Source organism: Pteropus alecto, unplaced genomic scaffold (genome assembly GCF_000325575.1).
Source record: "Pteropus alecto unplaced genomic scaffold, ASM32557v1 scaffold166, whole genome shotgun sequence".
Classification (NCBI taxonomy): Eukaryota; Metazoa; Chordata; class Mammalia; order Chiroptera; family Pteropodidae; genus Pteropus; species Pteropus alecto.
The window spans coordinates 3788277-3799421 of record NW_006439757.1 but is presented as its reverse complement, the minus strand read 5'-3'; positions in this window follow the sequence as shown (position 1 = coordinate 3799421).

Genomic DNA, 11145 nt, shown 5'->3' with positions numbered 1-11145 from the left:
TTGTCATAGTCAAATTCAATAGAGCATTGAGACACTTTGGGGTTATAGTAAATTGGTCTTATGAATACTCGCCCCAGTTCGGTGCCTCACTGTGGAAGCTTGACATAATGGTGTTGCAGAAAACAGAAGCCTAAGGAATCTAAATAGCATGGAATTAAACGGTACAGGCAACTAGAATTTCAGGAGCTTTGTATTCTGATTTTAGTCAAGACTCCTACTATTTTGAAAGCATTTGAAACAATTTACTTTTCTCATTTTTTTCTCTATTGGATGTAGAGAATGTTGTCATTCTAAATTTAGCACATGAAATGATACATTAAAAATGTAACAATTGCGACCTGAGATTTTCAATATGCTAATAATGATGTAAATAATTTGAATGTATTAACTTCTCTGTTTTCATTTTGAGAGTTAAGTTTTACATGAGAGGAAATATACACTTTACCCTCAAAATTTCACTAGTGTGCCTTGCAATCATCCAGAGAGTAAATATTAAAAATGAAAATCCCTGAGCTCCACTCCCTAAGGATTCTGACTTAGTAGGGCTGAGAAGTGCACACTGGGTGGTTCAGTTGTAAATAGTGCACAGACCACTCTGCAAATACTGCACGTTGACCAGCCTTGTTGCAGAATGCATGCGACTCATTTTCAGCACAGCTGCTGCTCTCCTTAATGTCAGGAATTATTCTAGAATGAGTGGCTGTGTTAAAGGAAACACATTGCATATTTAATTAGTATGGTTTCATATTTGTGAGTATATGAAGCATTATGAGAAAAAAGTATATGAAGCATTATGAGAAAAAAGTGTGGCCTCACCATTGAAATAATTCTTTTTATCCTCAATGTTAAGTGTCAATGCCTAGCACATGAAGAAAAAAATGAAGTAAGTTTGAGGAAGGGTAAAATATTTTTCATTTGTAAAAATATTTTTCTGCTCACGACATTTTTATTATGTTTTTGGGAATATTTTAGAAAAATACATAAAAATTATGTATTTTAATAAATCATCATCTGATCATGTATTTTTCTCTCATTGTAGGGTGTGTGTGTGTGTGTGTGTGTGTGTGTGTGTGTGTGTGTGTTAGAGATAGAGAGAGAGAGAGACGAAAAAGGGTATTCTTGATTGCAATAATGGAATACACAGGGGATTGTGCTTGAAGGCAATGCAGCTGGGAAGTTCCCACATTCTGCCATGGGACCACATCCCAAAATAAAAGAAGATCATCAGTAAATGCTGGGTGCCACAAAGTATGGCAAATATTTACTACAAAACAAATCTCTACAGATCAGTTAGTAGTTAGTCCACCACTTAAAGACCTCTCTTGAGTAAGTTTATTCAGAAGGGCACCAATATTTTAATACATACAATATTACGAGATTTGGTGCCTAAAGATGATAACATGAATATGGAAGAGGAAGTGTTAACAAGGTAACATAAAATGAGAAGAACCTTATAATTATGAAAAATCCCTGGCCTTTGTATGTGGTTCACCTTTTGGCTAGGTGGAATTGTTCCGTTCTATTTATTATTCAACTTTAGCTAACTGTATCAAGACTCTAGATATTTTTGTTCTGGAAATAAAAAGGATAGAAACTGTAGAATGGCATCTGCAATAAGCACTTAAAAATACAAATGTGTTAGACACCAGAAGACTCTGCTTAGGCTTTCTGGAAAATACCAGAGAATTATTCCCCTTTACTTCCTTCCCACCTCTGTTACTCTTCCACTTACACAAGCCCATACCCCACAGGGCACATAAAATGCCTTCTGCAATCTTATGTATGTTTCTTTTCTTGTTCTTTCTTGTCCTTTCTTGTCATTGTTCTTCCTCATCATGGTGATAAAAATCAGTCTTATTATTTTCATTATATAGTTATTAGTTGATAAATGTGATTTATTCTTTTTCTAATTAAAAACATTTGAGGATAGTTATCATCTTTACAATCAGATCTTTTAAGACATTTTTAAATATGACATATTAACAGTTTTAGAAATTGATTGGTATTTTATAATGTTAGATGTGGTTTTCTAATTTCTAATTTCCAGAGGAAAATATTTCAATTCATTAATTATTTAAACCACTGGCAGAAAAGTCTTAGGAATTTCAATTAAGATTGTACTCTAATTTTGAAAGTCTATTTTCACTGAGTCATTCAAAAAGGATGTTGAACTCCCTTGAATCCTAAGAAATTTAAGTATCTTAGATATTTTATAAGTAAGTGGTTAATTTTCTTGTAAATTAAGAAGATTTTGATCTTTATGACTTAAATTTAAATGGAATTATGCAAGTAAATACACAAGAGGGGGATAAAACTCTGTAATAATAAATTACGATCAGTAAAATAATAGAAATACTTAATTTTTCACACAGGTCCAGGGAAAAATTTGTACGACTAAGTGCATATGAAGCCAAGGTATTTTATAATAAAACTCATGAATAACAATGAAAGAGATGCTGAAGTATGTGTTGAAAAGACACACTTTAAGCTTCTAGTCTCATAAACAGTATTTTTAAATTTTTTCCATTATTTTAAATTTAAAACAAAATTTTACTATATTTTGCTATATATGCACATTTGTAAAAAATTTGTCTCTTCTGGATAAAATTCTAAAGACTACTTTGAATTTTAATGTCTTCAGGCTCGTGCATGAAACTACAGTTAAAATATAACATCAAACTAAAATATGTAATTAATATGAAAAGGAAGGGATTCGTAAAATGACTCAAGGCTTTAGTTTACAAGGCCTAAGTTCTTTCTGCTCATTCTGTAGCTGCTTCTGTCATGGCGATGGGGGTGGGGGAGCAAATTCGGTTTTCCTTTAGTCTTGTTACAAATTACAAGACTCATTTCATTTGGTTTGCATGAATATGTAGACATAATATTGGCAATTCTATTTTAAGTCTTCTGAGTTTTAAATTGATGCAAACTCAGAAGAATAAGGCAATATACTCACAAACCAAGTAAACTTGGGGAAAAATTCTAATTCCTAAACTCTCACTAATACTAATCATAATACTTTTCTCAAGAATTCTTAGGAGATCTTTTCTTTTTCTGTACTTCTGGCTGTACTAGAAAAAAAAATATTAGTAGAACATCTTTACTTTAAGGCATTTTTCCTAAGTGTTGAAATGTTGGGTACTTTCTACCCTTTGTCAGAAACACTATTGACTCAAGTTAATATACATTTTGGCCAAAAGTGTATATTTCTTACTCTTTATAGTTATATGAATATAGTTAGATGAAAACTGAAAGATAATCACTGGGGATTCCAACTATTTTCTTCACTGCATCTCATTTGAAAGTCTTTTACTCTCGTAATAAAAAATTTACTTATGCATTTATGTTCTACATTAATTTGGTAAGCTTTTAAGTATGACTTTTTATATAGAACATATATGTCTCCTTTATTCAAAAATACATTTATTAAGAATCTAAAATCTAGGCACTGTGGAGGACCTTGGGAAAAATTCACAGATGTATATGTATCATTTGTGAAATTATTCAACAGTTACTACTGAGTGTACACAAATCTCAGAAAAAGGCACTAGTACAGATATCCAATTATGATTAGGTAGAGCTGCTGATTGCAAAAATTTTAATGTGTAAGTAAATTTTAATGTGGGTATTGATGTGGATAAGTGAAAGTATGTGTTGTAGAGGGGGCGTGATCGAGTAAAGATAGCTGCAAATGAAAATTCTTTTCCACTCTTCTGTTTGAGAAGTAGCCTCTGTCACTGACTACACATTTCAATAGTCTTATACCATTAGTAATACAACCTTTCAGAAACTTTGCTGATTTGTTTTTATAGAGCTGTAGCATTGTCAAAATTCCTTTTGAGCTGTGTCTTTCTCCCTAGACTTAGTTACAAGTACTTTAGGCATATCAGCTCCTCTCTTTGGGACTAAGTCCTTTGTCATTGTTCTTCAGCCATTTTATCCAACTGAAAGGAATTATTGGTGACTACATGAATCCAATCAGAAATCTTAAAGAAATCTGTGATTGTTACAACCTGGATTTTTTTTGTTGTTGTTGCTATGAGGCGATGCCATGAGTATTAATTAGCATTTCTGGTTCAAGGGATTTCTCAGTTTTATCTTTGACTAATTAGAAATGAGAAATCATTTTATTTTCTAGTCCTCCTGGTTTTCTTAGATTCTCCATGTTCCTTTGCAAACGGTATGGTATAGATCTTTTCTGAGCTTGTTATTTCTTGTATTAGCTTTATAAATATGTCAAATGACAACCAACTTCAAACACCTTAGCCTCCCAAGTATTTTCATTCAAAAGTTCAGCCAAATATTTCCATATTGCATAACATGGGTTGCCATTTTTCCAGACTCCTGTCAGTTTCTTTGCCACACCCTAAACAGCCCCAAGCCAATGCCAGAACTATCAATTTCTTTGCTGTTGTTGTGAAAACACTTCACTTCTATGTATCAATACCTTCATTTCTTAGCTTTAAGTATATTCACATCCAGTACAAAAAAATAAAATGAAAAAAATTTACCACAGTTACAAAATTTTATTGGCCTTACTAAAATGTAAATCAGTGAAAGGAAAGGATGACATATAAGCATCTATATTGTGTAACTAACGAGTAGATGCTAAAATATCTTCTGTTTCTGGTATTTACTGAATAGCTTTAATATACTAGTTATTGTTGAAATCAAGCTAAAAGATATTTACTCCTTGTTCTCTCTATAAAGGCCTTTATTAAAATAGCACACTAACTTTTCTGCTCTATATATCCTGAAGTAAGTGAGCATGCAGTAATAACATTTAAATCTGGTACCACACAAGTTATGTGTAAGTCATAATTAGAATATCATTGAGAAGTGACAGTACTTTCTTGATCTACAACATCAAAACATACAAAAGTGAATTTATCACCCTTTTGGACAAATTTCAATACCATTAAATCACTGGAGTGCTGCACTGAAGTATATTTAACAAATACGGTGGCTTTTAGTATCACCATGATATTGTCAGTCTGCCTGTCAACCAGGTGTACCCTGACTTTCCATTTGAAAACTAAGAAAAATAAGTTTTTCTATATCATGACCAGGCATAAAGTAAAACTTCTTTCATTACCTAGCCTCCATCCTCTCTTTCCAGCATCAGTAGTGGGAGTTTGGAATTCTTTTCAATTATATAAATGTTTAGGCTCTATCCTTTGAATAATATTTACATACAAGGGTCAAACTTAGAACAGTCATCCTGAAGCTTACTGCCAAAAGGAAGTGTGAATTGCAGCAGAATGTGCTTCTCTGACGAGAGGAATTTAGCTTATCCATTCTCAGCACCTTTAAAAATTTCACTCAGCACCTGATAGTCATTTCAGAATGTTAACAGGTCTCTGGCACTCTGCAATAAGCAACTGTATCTGTGCCATTAGCCTTGTACATGTATCCTAATAGCCAGCCATTCTATGACCGTGATGTTATCCATCTGTCAGATCTCATAACTGCAGGGATAAGAGTAAAGGATTCAGTGCTTCTAAAGGAATTTCGTACCAGCTGCTGATGTCAGTTTCCACCTGTTCGTTTTATAACAAGCTCAGATTTATAAGGAAAGGTATGTGCGACTACTTTCAAGGCAAAGCGTGGAACCATTAGTTCCAGAGTCAGGACTGTCTCCTCTGTTCTTCAGGGATATAGTGTCATTTCATTCACTCATCACAGCAGTTGGGCCTGCACTTGAATGTGAGCCAGAAAATAGTGGAGTAAGTAAAGAACGAAGTAAATTGCATAGAATTTTAATTCTTAGAATCATGTTCTTCACCTGAAGTTTCCTCTTATTCATAAATTGAAGTTAAGTATGAGACCCAAATAAACTAAGCCTGGATTGTCAGATGTAAACCTCAGTTCTCTATTTTCTTCCACTTTTCGTATATAATAAGGAGAGCTTTCACCTAAAAACAAATGACAGAATTAAGTACCATGAAATAAAAAAATTAAGAACCACACCTATTAGAATGGCTAAAATCCAAAGCACTGACAACACCAAATGTTGACAAGGATGTAGCATAACAAGAACTCTCATTCATTAGTGATGGGAATGCAAAGTAGTACAACCACTTTGGAGGACAGTTTGGCAATTTCTTGCAAAACTAAACTCATACCATATGATCCAGTGATCTTGCTCTTTGTTGGTATTTACCTAAATGAATTGATAACCCATGTTTACACAAAAATCTGCATGTAAACCTTTAAAGCAGCCTTATTTATAATTATCCAAACATGCAATAACCAAGATGTCCTTTAGTAGGTGAATGGATAAATAAACTGGGGTACATCCAGACAATGGAATATTGTTCAGCAAGCCATGAAAAGATATAGGGGGAAACTTACATGCATTTTGCTAAGTGAAAGAAGCCAATTTGAAAAGACTACATACTGTATGATTCTAACTACATAACAGACTGGAAAAGACAAAACTATGGAGACAGTAAAAAGATCAATGGTTACCAAGGCTTCAGAAAAAAAAAAAGGAGGGAGGGAGGGATGAATTTTTAGGTCAGTCAGTGAAATTGTTTTGTACAATACTGTAATGGTGGGTACTTGTTGTTATACATTTACAGCACAGCACAAAGAGCAAATTCTACTGTACAACACACTGAAGCTTAATGTAAACTGGATTTAGTTGGTAATAATGTATCAATATTGACTCATCAATCATAACAAATGATTACACACTTTTTGCATCCTAGTACATAAAAACTCTGTACTTCATGTTCAACTTCACTGTAAACTTAAAACTGCTAAAAAAATTAGTCTATTAATTTAAGAAAAAGAATTTAAGAAGATAGAAGTGTACAGAGAATTAATTAGGTTACAACATATGGCATCGTACATTAGGATTAATTGAACTTATTCCACATTACACATGACAATAAATTTTATTACACATTAATATTTATTTCATATCAATCCTAGATATATTCAGAAAAAAAGTTTAAAAGTATGAATACTGACACAATATTTGCTGTGTTTAAAAGCTGTATATTTTTAAGATTGTTCTCTAAAGAATCATATATTTTTAAAAGTAACTATTCTCTTTGAAAATAATTGAAATCGATGATGTCTTTAAATTGTTGCTCATACTACAGTCTTCCATTGCCATAAAGGTACTCATTATCTTTTGCCTAGAATACTCATTCACTTATTTGTTCAATGTATATTTAGTACTTACTATATACTAGGCATTGTCTCAGATATTTTAGTAAAACAAGAGATGGAGATAAATGAAGCAAGACCTCTGAGCTCAGGGAGTACAAACGATCTGATGAGACAAAGTGGGTTTAATTCAAAGTGGGTTGAAATTTAAACAGCTGAACACAACAAAGTTTAATTGCCAGTTTATATCACAACCTAGTCTAGATTGATATGTGTGTGGCAGGAGATAAAAGTTGTTGAAGGGGACAGAGCTCCATGCAGTGACTCAGAAATTCAAACTCTTTCTATTTAGTGGCTCCGTCAGCTTCAGTATGTGGTCTTAAAGATTGACAGAAGGGAAAAAGAAAGAATGTGGAAGACTAAGGAGGGAATTTTATAGTCAAGACTACTAGTTATGTATATCAATCATATGATCCCAACCTAGCTATAAAAGAGGTTGGAAAATGGAATATTTCTGTTTTTCCAGGAAGAGATAGAATGGGATGTAAAGAATGTAGAGTTTCTCTGTCACATGGACATAAAAGAAAATATTTATAATACGACGTGGTGGTTGATACAGCAAGGATATGTGTGAGCACTCACATTTTATTCAATAGGGGAGTTTCTAAAGACTTTGAATTAAAATGCACATAATTCAACCAAGTTTCCCATAAAAATAAGTGTAAGTTAGAGGAGGTGTGTTCTTGGATCTTGTAACTTTCCAACTATTTTTGCACCTTTTTGCCTGAAACTTCCCTTTCATTTTCTCAACCTAACTCCAATATTGTAAAGTTTCCCCTTTTAAATGAATTAGGAAGCTATGTCATGCTGTGTTTAACCTTCTTGGCATTTTCTCACATTTAACTTCCACTCCAAAGTTTGGAGACGTGTTACTCAGCAAATGCAACAATGCCACCACTACAAATGACCTCCAGGTGACACCATTAATGGATATATATGTAGGATTACATAATAATATTGTGTGATAAAATATAGCTCCATATCCCAAAATCATCCATGGGCAGTCTGAGGCCCATAAAAAATTCACGCAATAACCGATTAAATATAGATGGAAGGCATATCTGTTTATCAGCCAAATTGGTGCCACCATGTGGCGGTAATGTTAACACAGTTTACAATCTCCTCTACCTGACAACTTTAAAAGTATGTGATCTTGATAAATATTCTTTAATTTTTTAAGATTCTCAATGTTGCAGTGACGTTATTAATATTTTAACTATTTAAAATTACATAATAAACTGCATAAATGTGACCAATTTTATAAACCATTTTTCAATAGCTTCTTAAGTATAGACTACTCTGTGATAACTGCTGTATTCTTAGCCACTTCCAACTCCTTCCTCATGTTATCCACAGAGAATTATAAATGAGAAGCATAAATTTCATCATGTTATTCCTTTAAGTAAAAGCTTTCAATTCTACTGGCTCCACTACCTATAAGATCAAGCCCTAAAGATTTTAAATGCAATCTCATACAATAAAAATTTAATGGAAATCTACTAAATGTCAAGTATTTGAGAGAAACAAAACTTAAAATCTCTTCGCAACTTTTGCAAAACTTACTCTTCCATCTGTATTTTCTACCATTATCTATTTTTGTCTCCAACAAAGCTAGCAGCCAGTCATTCCCTGACCACAAGATTTTTTTTCCGATCTCCTTGTCTTTGACCATGGTGTATCAGCCAGAGTTTAGTGTAGTAAACAGATATTTTAAGCAGAAAGAGATTTAATACAGGAAATTAAATGCTTACCAAATGATGGACAGGCTGGAAGAGGAGGAGTCATTGGCTGCTACTGGACTGGTGAGTTCAAAGGCACACTTGATGCTGATAACTGAACCCAGGTATGCTGATCTGGCTCCTACAATTACTCTGTCTTTAGATCCACTAGACACTAAAATATTAAGTCTAGCTGCTACAGCTATCTTTAAACTTTAACATCTCTGTAGCTTTATTTGCTAGTTTACATTAGTAGCAAAAAAAAAAAAAGGCTTCCACTGCATAGTCACATTCCAAATTTCACATGAATGTATCCCAAAGATGGGGTAGCTGGAGGCCATCAACTTCTTGCAATGGGGATATTTGAGCGGTGTACCATCATGGATGCCACAAGCATCCTAATTCTTTTTATCTAGGAGGCAAGAGAATGAAAGCGGGGTAGAACTGTTTTGATAAAGAATAGCAATCTCCCATGTTAGTCAGGAAAGGGGGATGTTTTGTTCCTTTTATGATTGCAGAGTCAACTTTTCTTGTCTGAGCATTGTTTATGTGAGTTAGGAACATTGTGGACTGGCTGCCAGCAGAGCCATTTTCCACTTTCTCATAATCTTAATAGTGCCTAGTATTATCTTATGCTGTCTTCGTGATCTGTTAACAGGCCTTTAATTACTTAACTTACTAGCAATATGGTCTATTCACAAATGACTTCTGAGCAGTTGATACTGTTCCACCTTCCTACCTGACTTTAACGCACTTTTCTAATCAAATCACTTAATGACGCCCTACTCTATACTACATACTATTCTAACTGGGTGCCTTACTATTGCTAAACCATAATTTTGTTCATATGCTTCCCTTGATCTGAAATGGGTTTGCCCGTGTCATGTCTTTTCCAGATTTTATTAATTTCTTGCTACTTTAACATGAAACAATGTCAATTATATATATATGTATATATATATATTCTATCTATCTATCTATCTATCTATCTATCTATCTATCTATCTATACACAATTCTTATTATGCCACTACAATTAGGGCATTGACACCACAATGAATGACATTGACATTGTCAATGTCAAACCATTTTTCTATTCTCTCTATAGCAGATTTAATTACAAAATTGCAATCATATCCAAATGGTCCAAATTGGCTGCTAAAGCTCTAGTCATCATATTTGCATTTCATATAGCAGAACGGGGGAAAATCCAGGCAGGATATATCCAGATCTTTTAAAGTAGATTTCCTTAAAAAAAAAAAAAAAGCCCATCATTTCATCATTTTTGTTACAAATCGCTGGCGAAAGTGTAGTCACTTGGCCATAACTAGCTGCAAGGAAGGATGGAGAATGTCCTGATTTTTTCCTGGACTGCAATGTGTCCATTAAGCCTCAAGTGTGTTATACCTAAGAAAGAAAAGGAGATATTTGTATATTGCCAGTAGTTTCTGCAACAGAACATTTACCTTATCTTCTAAGGAGTTATTGCAATTATTACCTTTTATTTCCAAAAATTGATTTAGGTCCCAGCCCTCCAATTTCTTTCTGATTTCTGACTCATTCTCTTACCCTGATTTTTTGTTTGTTTGTTTGTTTCAAAAGAGAATTTCTGGTGATTCTTTGGACATCTGCCTCACTTCTGATTTAGCTTCTTCCCAGGTATGCCTCTCAAATCATAGCTTTGTCCTTGCTCAGATACTGAAGCCTACAGGCAAGTGGTCCTGTCCTCCATCTCCAAGTCTAACTCAATTACTACTCAAGCCTGAACCTAATACTCTGGCTCCCTTCTTTTCAGAAGGAGAGATTATCCACTAATAGTCTAAGCTTTTAATTTGTAAACTGGAATCCTAATTTTCCAAGCTTTTTCTAAATTCAACACAACAATAGATTTTCTTTTTTCGACCAATTGCTCAGTGACTAATACCAAAATTTTATTGAGTACTTCTAATGTGCTGGGCACTGAATAGCAAAGGATTCTTTTTGGTCTATGTTGATATATTTTCACAAAACATACTTTTAGGATGCAGCAGCAAAAGTTGATTAATACTAGATAACTTTTTTCCCCACTAGAACACTTTGCCACATAAAACAAGGGATCACTGTGTACTTTCACAATGCTTCTCAGTCTAATATTTCAATATTTCAAGACAATTATAACACATTTCCTTATTTATCTCCCTAACGCTTTCAACTCCTGGGTTTCAGCTGTTGGCAGGTATATTTTGGCACTTTCCAGTGGATAGTCTTAT